Consider the following 11,432-nt stretch of genomic DNA (forward strand, 5'->3'; position numbering starts at 1 on the left):
AAGCGCGACGACGAAAGGAACAACCAAGCAATTGAAGTATTGTGGATGGCAGAATAAGGAACCACTTTAGTCTTTTTAAGTAGTAGAGACTTTTTTTGAAAAAAAAATCTGTTTGGTTACAAGTTTCTTAAAAGGATAATTTAGCATTTCAATTCAGGTAATCTGTTAATAGACATTTGCGCCAGTTTATGTGATCATTTTGGAATGAATTTATGAAACTCTGATGCTTATAACCTTTTCACTGTAACGATTAAGGTTTGTAGTAGTTTCTGCTTGACTCTCCATTAGTTAAAGATTGTGGTTATAGTCTATGTAATGTAGGGTGCCAATTGAGGAAGACATGAAGATCATGAATGTTGCAGCTTTCACTATTGAATGCAACGATAATTCTTGTGGACCATATGGGAGGATCACAAACATCAGTTTGAGAGAATATCGAAGGTGCAGCATGTGGTTCTGTTTTTAGTACTTGCATCTACCATCAGGTACAATTTATCAATATATAATAGTTTTTATTTTTTGCATTTCCTCATAGAATATTAAGTCTCTTACATTTGTACCATCAACTACCCAGTTATTGCAGGTTTTGATACCATAATTCTGTGCTCATATGAGCCCGCTAACATTGTTGATATTCGTAATTTGTTCCTAGAATTTAAAACAGAAGGGCTTGACTTTTCAGAGAAGAAAAGTTGGTGCGTCTATTTTTTCCTAGAATATTTCTCTATGTAGCATGCATGTTCTGAAATAAGTAGAACATCCCGAGTTTGTGTGGATATTTAAAATGATCACTGATGATAAGTATAACAATATTAAATTCTCAATTCCAAGGATGAGCTTTGGCATGGAAGAGTGTAAACTTTAGTTTTTGTACTGTTGTTTGTTAGCATCCACTTTAATCATTTTGAAAATAATCTAAAAACCATTTCTCAAATGATAATTCTTAATCCTGATTTCAAAAGCAAGTAAAAGTAACTTATGGGAACACCACATTTACAGTTTTAATTTTGCTAGCACTGGAATGACCATAATACGTAGATTTTCTATTTAACTCAATAAACCATTGTATTTGAAAAACATTAATATGTCATGGCTTAGAAAAGAATATTTGGCCGTGGGCTAACAATTTTCTTCATGCTGCCTAGAGGGCGCAGAGTTTTGATACCAAGGTCTGGTCTATGTTAGTATTGCATGCCTCTGCTTGCTTCTGAATAATGTTATTGTCTGTTGGCATGCATCACATGTCAAGCCAGTGGTTATTTTTTGGCATTTTTTCTTAAGATTGTTTCTCTTTACAAGAATAAGTGAAATACTGAAATTACTACACTACATGTATACACACGTGGCTCTGTTAGGATGCTAATGTATGTTTACTTTAGTATTGCATGTGTCCGCTTGTGTCGTCTGGGCTCTATTGGCAAGTTGCAACTCAATGAACTGCAACTTGGGCCCAGCTGAGCTGGCGCGAGGTTATATTGTTGTCTACAAATTTTCTTAGAGTTGAGAAGTTGTTATAAAAGTTTTTTTCACTGCCACAGACCATTGATTAATTTTGTATGAGGTTATTCCAAATCACCAAGAACAAGCTGCTCTAAGTCTGTCTTATTTGTTGTGTTCTATGTATGGGGCTACAATCTTTTTAGGGATGACATTAAATATATCCTAAAATATCTTCCAATTTTTAAAATATTGATAAACATATATCATATGTATTACCTCTTGTTAATTTATGCATTACTATCCATGCATGTCAGATTCCATTAGAGAAAGGGTAAATCATGCAAAGTGAAGAACCGATACAGTTGTTTTACAGCAAATAGAAGTGTAGTTAGTTTTTCTAGAATCTAATTTACATCGCACAATAGGTTTCCCATGCAACTGAACCTCTGTCAATTTAAAGGCAAAGTTCTACCTTGGAAAGATATACTCTGTGGTGACAAAATGCGTGCAAGGATTAATAGCTTGGACTATATACATTTATTTAGATCTTATAGCATAAGTAGTTTATGGCTCTATTATTTGTTGTGCTATGTGTATTATGCTATCATCTATGATAGTTTAAGGATAAACTGCTAAGCATCAACTTTAACTTCTATTCTTCATATGAAATCCATGGATTGATTGTGGCAAGGGGTGAACAGCGAACAATGGGTATTTTGCTGCTAGTGATGCAAGAGCAGGTCTGAATCTTATGTACTTGTTGATAATCTTTTTTGCATACTTCCACCCCTATATAGTTTTGCCCTTTTCTTTTGTAATGTTCCATGCTACTAAAGCTTAAAGTTTGGTCTACTGTAAATAGCAATATCTGTAATGAAGAAATAACAGTGCTACAATCAGTTCTTATGGGTTCATTGCAAATACGTACATGCTCATATTTTCTAGATGATGGTTTGTGTCCTGTTTTGGGCATTTGTATTTTCAGTGTTGCAGTACACATCGACATGCAGTAGTGCTAACTGCTAAGCAGTGCTTGAACTATTCAGTTAGATACTTACATTTGATCGTCTTAATTATATTTGACCTGCTAGAAATATTATTCCATTGCTTATTGTTTCTATCTTGTACAACTATGCCAATACCATACATAAATCTTAACAATCGTCTTAGGAAAAATATTACCTATCTATGTATACTTATATAATCTAACTGATGAAGGAAAGCTACTACCTCCATTCCGGTTTATAGGGTATTACACACTTCAAGAAAAAAAAACTTGAATTGTCAATTTGGTCAATAGAATTTAAGATATACGCCACAAACATTATACCATTGCATTCATATTCAAAAGAAATTTCCAATGATATAATTATTGTGATATATATCTTATATTTATTTGACAAAATTAGTAGTCAATTTTTTTTGAACAGCGTAAGACCGGTATGGAGAGAGTACTCAAGAACATGGGTTCAGCTGAGTAGATATAAATGTTCTCAGTTTATTGGTGCCTCTCCTTCAGGAGTTTATGATATAAATGGCTACTGTTTCGTCCTCCTTTGGTACGGAGGGTCGTGTTTCAGCAGCCTAGGGCTTGACATGGATCAGTTCATCTTGGTATCCTTTCCTGATGGACAATAGCTCATCTTATTTCCGATTCTCGAGTTATTAAATGCTTGGACTGAATCATCTTTCAGGAAGCGTGTATGCTCACGAAAGAAAAACCCTCTCGTGAGGGTATTCAATATGGGTTGGTGACTGATGGATTTGTCGGATCTTTTCTTCATCAAATGCTGACTTGCTAAACTTTAGAATTCGATGGTTTAGTCTGTATGAATTTGAAGGCTTAGCCAATTATATGGATGTAAGATTTTAACTGAGTGTACAACGTGACCTTACAGTTGAACAGTTGAATTATGTGCAAGAATAGATGCTAGCCTTCAAAGGATAGAATATTCTGATATTTTCTCTATGCATTTTTTCTTGCATCTTCTAATGCTGTGATATATAAAAATAATGTATAAATAAGAAAACATCTATGCGAGTTCATTAGTTCTGACTTGGTGTGAAATGTGCCACAAATCAAGTTTTACCATATGTTTCTATTGTTCAGGTTATGTTAGATGTTTCTATAGTTATTATTTTCTTAAATATGGACGGGCGCAGCAACGCGCGGTAAAATGGAACCACTAGGACCCTTTCACAGCGATTTGACGTTTTGGGCCGTCCGATCTTGTGCACGAACGGTCTGGATCATCCTAATCTTTCCACAACATTGCTCAGAACTCGTTAGGTGCTTACCACACGTAAAAAAGGCTGACCCAACGTGAACGGGCTGCTACTCCACAGGCCGACCTGTGCCTCCTGTCGTTGATCGGGCCGCCGTGGGCTTTCCGCGCGTCCTGTCTTTGATCGGGCCGACGTGGGCAAGCTGTGCTGTCCTGATGTCCTCCTCGTTTTGCAGCGGCGGCGCAGTACCGACGTAAATGCGGGGCGAGACCGGGGACGCCTCATCTTCCTCCGCGTCGCAGGACAAGCCTCATCATCTTCTGCGAATCTGCGATGTCGACTAGGCAGTGTCGGCGGCCACACCTCCGGCAACCAGCCTTCGTTCCCGCCTTCAGCCCAATGATATTTCCACCCCGACACAAGATGAGAAGGCGGTGGGCGTCCCATTTGGATCGCAGGTGAATGGCGGGGGTCAAGCCGATTCAGCGTCCTCGGCCCTGCGACTGCACCGGCCACCGGACTCTGGTGCGTTCCACTCTTCAGGAATCAGGACGGCACCATTCGTATTTCATACGCACAGGGATTTTATTTCGTTTGTTTCTGATGGTATGTTTTGATTGAAGTTTCTTCTTGCTTCTAGATCGAGCCTGGAAGAGAGGATGCAAGACCTGACGGGCGTGAGGATAAGATCTTTTCGTCTCTAGAGTTAATTATGTGTACCCTAATGTCAGGTTGATAAATGTTGTGTCCACCTCCATGTCCCTACTAAAGGTGTTTGTGTGACTATTTCTGTGGCAGTCACTATATTGTAACTTAAACTTTCAGATGATGACATTGATTCTGCAACAAATCTAATAGCCTAAATCCAATGCATGATTATGTGATCTGTGTGAAACATAGAGCTGATGCTTCATTCTAAGTAGCAAAGGGCGCTCTCCTGTATATTCCATCTAGAATTAACCCCCAACGAAGGTAACTGTATTGTTCGTGACTTTGCACCCTGCCATCTTGCTTGTTAGAATTTCTCTTATCCCTACTGTTTAGTGATAAGACAAGTTGATTTATCCAGTTAAGAGTATAATTAATCTTTATGCAGCGTGTTTAATATTCTGCAGCGCACAAACTGCTTGTATATTTTGGAATGTCATTATTGTGGGGGAAATGGTTAAAAGCTCAAGCCCTTAGCTAGCAATGAGGGTCTTGTGGATACCTGCATTACTTCAGATAGTGATCATTTCCTCTTCCAAACTAAGATTGTCAGATCAAATTGTTAGGTTGGCAGTTTATTATCATTCGGATACCACAGTTAATGATTTCCTTTAGTTCCTCTGTAGCATGGTGTGATTATCAGAAAACAGTCCTCGGGAACCATTTGAGTGCTAGAGATATTAACCGACCAATGGATTGAAAAAAAAAAATCAAACACTAGCCATGGCAATATTTGTTGGCAGCCACCATTATCTCCATGGGTACCTGGATCTGGTGTTGTGACTACAATTTGGTTTGTGCAGCTTATTGAACATGGTATTTTAGATAGGTATGTTTCATTCTTTATAAGATTTTTGTAAAATTTTGTACTAACAGAATGTGGTTCTCCAAATTGCATATATAAACCTAATCTTATTTTACTTCTACAGATTACATGAAATTTGTACCTATCCATTCCTACAAGGGCTTGATAGCTCATGCTGATGATCTACCATCACCAACCACGAAGAGCCCACCGGTTGTGAGTTCCTTCAATGGTTCACATCGTCGACATTCCAGCAGCAAGAATAATCATAGCAAGACTAGGTGCAATTATTTAGTGTCATTATAAAATTACGTGAAAACCCTCATGGCTTCATATGTAAATTGCCGCTGTGACAAGCTAATTGCATTTCATCTTTAATTAAAGCTTAACTTTCGAACACTAAGCCGAAAAAAACTTGCCTACTATTTTCAGCATGTATTCCACAGATTTTGTGTATGCATTCAAAAATAAATGATCTAGAGTAAACAACTAGCTAGCTTAATCCTACTAAGTTTTTTATGCCAGTACCTTTTGCTACTGTATATGTACAATTTGTGCTCATAGTGCTAAAAATTTCAATGCCTAAGACAGTAAAATTAACTGGGCATCCTCAAATATTTTCAGCAGCACAATTAATATCTTGAATTGATAATGTTTATATAACACGGAAGGCACTAATAAGCGGCTTTTTCACCTTGAATCATAATGTCTATTTCATTGATTAAATGGTGTCCTTTTCAGCTGTTATTTGTGAAAAGATCAGTTTCTTTTTGTTGCATTCTCCAAACGTTTATCCTACCTCTTATTTGTTGTAATTTCCTTGAAAGCCTGATGAGTTGTATATGTTATTAATTTTTTTAAAAAATAATAATGATGTGAAGAATATTTTAGTAAGTTCTTAATAAAAAAATCCAGTACATAAAATCTCCACAATCCATGTGTGAGTTCCGCTATTTAGGCTTTACTGTGGAGGAAAGAGAACTATTCACTTTTTAGGATCTAATAACCCCAGATTGAGATATACACAAATGAATCTCTGCGATCTAAGAGATGCTTCGTGGGACAAATCATATTCCTGTCATGACGTAGAGACCTTTTGCAGCTGCGTGACCCCCCGTTTATTTGGTGGAATCCCAGTTCGCTTCCCCCGTTCTGCTGTAGGCAATGTTGATGGCGTTTGGTTCTTCCCTCCTCCTGTGCTACTGCAGCCAACTGTGGCGATGGCATTGGTTTGGATTTTTGTGTTGGAATCAATGTTTTTAACATAATTTGAATGAATATTTTTTATAAGTTCATAATACTATAATCCAATATCTATAGAATGGCCACACCTGGCGTGTGAGTTCCACTATTCAGGTTATAACTTCGCCTGCTGTTTTTGTTATCTTCTAACTACTTGGTTCCTATGGAAATCTAATTAGGAAATAATGTGTGAGAAGTTCTGAAGGAATAGTTTCAAGGAGCTGCATTAAGAGTGTGTGCTGCAAATCTTTTTTTTTACCCTATATTCTGTGATCTCATCAGCGGCTGATAGAAATAGATTAAGTGCAGACAATTGCGTTCAGATGCACATAAGCCTCATTTTCATCTTAGCTTTTTTAAATGCTTGCCTTAAGATGAGTAGGGATAAAATTGTATTAAGCTTATCTTTCTAGGTATTACTTACTGAAGTAGTACGGAAGTATTTCAACGGTTCACTCGGGGTGCAGGACTGCGAATGTCACCGTTCTCCTGCTATTACTGCACCTTCAATGTGTATAGCGAAACACCATTTTAGTATGTGTCCCTGATGTGTTGCGCAGTAGCCTTTACAAAGTGTAGCCTAGGTTACACTATTTACAAGCTTAGTCAGTTGTATTTCACCATTAGTAGGTTCAATTAATCTTGATAAAGTGCTATGGTTTAATGTTAAACGTAATTCTTTCACTTGCACAATATGATCAGTCAGGATTCTGCTGGTGTAAGTAGGACAAGATTTCAAGGCTTTTCCCTATTACTTTTCGCATGGTACATAGGATGCATCTTTCAGTCCATTAATTTTTTTTAATACTACTTCTGTTACTTGTAGGTATGCCGAGGGGTTTCACTGAAGAGTGATTCCCCTGCTAACTGAAAAAAATATTATTGTATGATCCACTACTTGGTTACTTATACAAATAAAAGCTGCATCATTCTACTCTCCGTACGTGTTGTTTGTAGGTTCAGGAGACAAAAAAACTGAATATTCAAGGTCTTCATTAATTACTTACTCATATAATAGTCATAGTACAATTGTTATTTGTAATTCATTGAGACAATAAGTTTGTGATTTGTTGATATAATTTTATCAAATTAGAGTGTATATATACAAAATGTTCAATCACTGCTAATGTACCATTTTAAGTTGGGCAACAAGAAGTCTTATGCATAGTTATATTTTATGAGTTGATATCATTGTTCATATTTTCTGAAAATATACTATTGTTTTTCACTGAGATGGACGGGCGCAGCAACGCGCGCTACAATGGTCTAGTAACTACATAGAGCTTGTTAAAATTTGGTTTGCATGATTGGTCTCTCTAAGTCTAGATATTTTCTGGTTGAGGTGTTTGAGCAACAAGGAGACGATGTAAAGTCTTATAATGCTTACAATATGTTTATATGTGAGTCTTGCTGCACCATTTCATACTTGAGTTTGCTTCAAACAACCTTGCTAGCCTAGCCTTGTATTGAGAGGGATTCTTCTCGTGCATCCAAATCCTTGAGCCAAATACTATGCCATTTGTGTCCACCATACCTACCTACCACATGGTATTTCTCCGCCATTCCAAAGTACATTACTTGAGTGCTACCTTTAAATTTCTATTTTTTGCCTTTACAATATATAGCTCATGGGACAAACAGCCTTAAAAACTATTGTGGTGACGCCATCAACTATTACACTTTTGTTGAATATCATGTGAGTTGCTATGCATGTTCGTCTTGTCTGAAGTAAGGGCGATTTATCATGATTAAATGGTTTGAGTATGCATATTGTTAGAGAAGAACATTGGGCCGCTAACTAAAGCCATGAATCATGGTGGAAGTTTCAGTTTGGACATAAAACCTCAATCTCTTATGAGAATATTACCTGTTGTTGAATGCTTAAGCATTAAAAGAGGAGTCCATTATCTGTTGTCTATGTTGTCCCGGTATGGGTGTCTAAGTTGAGAATGATCAAAAGCGAGAAATCCAATGCGAACCTTCTCCTTAGACCCTTGTACAAAGTGTGCATAGAGGTACCCCTTTGTGACACTTGGTTGAAACATATGTTATGCAATGATAATCCGTGTTAATCCAAGCTAATTAGGACAAGGTGCGAGCACTATTGGTATACTATGCATGAGGCTTGCAACTTATAAGATGTCTTATACATAACACATATGCTTTATTACTACCGTTGACAAAATTGTTTCTTGTTTTCAAAATGAAAAGCTCTAGCACAAAAATAGTAATCCATGCTTCCCTCTGCGAAGGGCCATTCTTCTACTTTATTGTTGAGTCAGTTTACGTATTCTTTCTATCTTAGAAGCAAACACTTGTGTAAACTGTGTGCATTGATTCTTACATGTTTACCTATTGCACTTGTTATATTACTTTGTGTTGACAATTATCCATGAGATAAATATGTTGAAGTTGAAAGCAACCGCTGAAACTTATATCTTCCTTTGTGTTGCTTCAATGCCTTTAATTTGAATTTTTTGCTTATGAGTTAACTCTTATGCAAGACTTATTGATGCTTGTCTTGAAAGTACTGTTCATGAAAAGTCTTTGCTATATGATTCATTTGTTTACTCATTATCTTCATCATTGCATCGAATCGCTGCATTCATCTCATGTGCTTTACAATAGTATTGATCAAGATTATGATAGCATGTCACTTCAGAAATTATCTTTGTTATCGTTTACCTACTCGAGGGCGAGTAGGAACTAAGCTTGGGGATGCTTGATACGTCCCAAACGTATCTATAATTTCTTATGTTCCATGCTACTTTTATGATGATACTCACATGTTTTATACACATTATATGTCATTATTATGCATTTTTCGGCACTAACCTATTGACGAGATGCCGAAGAGCCAGTTGATGTTTTCTGTTGTTTTTGGTTTCAGAAATCCTAGTAAGGAAATATTCTCGGAATTGGACGAAATCAACGCCCAGGGGCCTATTTTTCCACGAAGCTTCCAGAAGACCGAAGAGGATAAGAAGTGGGGCCACGAGGCGACGCCACACTAGGGCGGCGCGGCCCAAGCCCTGGCCGCGCGGCCCTAGCGTGTGGGTCCCTCGTGTGGCCCCCTGACCTGCCCTTCCGCCTACTTAAAGTCTTCGTCGCGAAACCCCCAGTACCGAGAGCCACGATACGGAAAACCTTCCAGAGACGCAGCCGCCGCCAATCCCATCTCGGGGGATTCAGGAGATCGCCTCCGGCACCCTGCCGGAGAGGGGAATCATCTCCCGGAGGTCTCTTCATCGCCATGATCGCCGCCGGATCGATGTGTGAGTAGTTCACCCCTGGACCATGGGTCCATAGCAGTAGATAGATGGTCGTCTTCTCCTCATTGTGCTATCATGTTCGATCTTGTGAGCTGCCTATCATGATCAAGATCGTTTATTTGTAATCCTACATGTTGTGTTTGTTGGGATCCGATGGATATTGAATACTATGTCAAGTTGATTATCAATCTATCATATATGAGTTGTTTATGTTCTTGCATGCTCTCCGTTGCTAGTAGAGACTCTGGCCAAGTTGATACTTGTGACTCCAAGAAGGTGTATTTATGCTCGATAGTGGGTTCATGCCTCCATTAAATCTGGGACAGTGACAGAAAGTTCTAAGGTTGTGGATGTGCTGTTGCCACTAGGGATAAAACATCGATGCTTTGTCTAAGGATATTTGTGTTGATTACATTACGCACCATACTTAATACAATTGTCTGTTGCTTGCAACTTAATACCGGAAGGGGTTCGGATGATAACCTGAAAGTGGACTTTTTAGGCATAGATGCATGCTGGATGGCGGTCTATGTACTTTGTCGTAATGCCCTGATTAAATCTCATAGTACTCATCATGATATATGTATGTGCATTGTTATGTCTTCTTTATTTGTCAATTGCCCAACTGTAATTCGTTCACCCAACATGCTATTTATCTTATGGGAGAGACACCACTAGTGAACTGTGGACCCCGGTCCTATTTTTTACATCTGAAATACAATCTACTGCAATTGTTCTTTACTGTTCTTCGCAAACAATCATCTTCCACACAATACGGTTAATCCTTTGTTCACAGCAAGCCGGTGAGATTGACAACCTCACTGTTACGTTGGGGCAAAGTACTTTGGTTGTGTTGTGCAGATTCCACGTTGGCGCCGGAATCCCTGGTGTTGTGCCGCACTACACTTCGCCGCCATCAACCTTCAACGTGCTTCTTGGCTCCTACTGGTTCGATAAACCTTGGTTTCTTTCAGAGAGAAAACTTACCGCTGTGCACATCACACCTTCCTCTTGGGGTTCCCAACGGACGTGTGTCTCACGCGCATCAGAGCTCGGGAGCTAAAAGCACTTTTCGTTAACTTAATACATTTTTTGTTACAAAATCATGGCCTAACCAAATAGGAAGAGGCCAACATATAGATCAACATAAAGTATATGGCATGCTAAAAGACATAAATCTATGAAATATGAATGCTATCGCTACTTAATGTGGACATAGAGTCAAATTCACTCGAGCTTCTTGACACACTCGAGCTTCTTGGCGCAATGCTCCATTGGCTCTCTGCATTGCAACTTATGTAACAAGCCAATAACTGCAACAAACCAATACATGAAAGTAAACCCTCATATAAGAATGGACTGATGGTATCTATAGTTAGATTTTTTCAGCAAGTGGATAATATTAAAAGCCAATTACATACGAGCTATTTAATACAAGATATGAGCAAGTCGAAAAACATGCGTGATATGACCGAGAATCTCCTTAGCTCTTGATCGATGGTATCTATGGTTAGATTTTTTCGATTGTTGATTCAAGATGCTCGCTTGTGCCTTCGTTTCTTTTTCTTTGTTGGATCAGCCTGTTTGGATATAGTTTTTAGGCTTTTATTTTTTGTTGGCTCTTGGAGTAATGGGCTCTATTTTTTTTGGAGGAGATGTTTCGAATAATGTGCTCGATTTTCGTTATTTTTGTTTTTCTACATTTTCAGCTTGTTTTCTTTTTTGTGTACAATTGCTTA

The sequence above is a fragment of the Lolium perenne genome, chromosome 4, assembly GCF_019359855.2.
Source record: "Lolium perenne isolate Kyuss_39 chromosome 4, Kyuss_2.0, whole genome shotgun sequence".
Classification (NCBI taxonomy): Eukaryota; Viridiplantae; Streptophyta; class Magnoliopsida; order Poales; family Poaceae; genus Lolium; species Lolium perenne.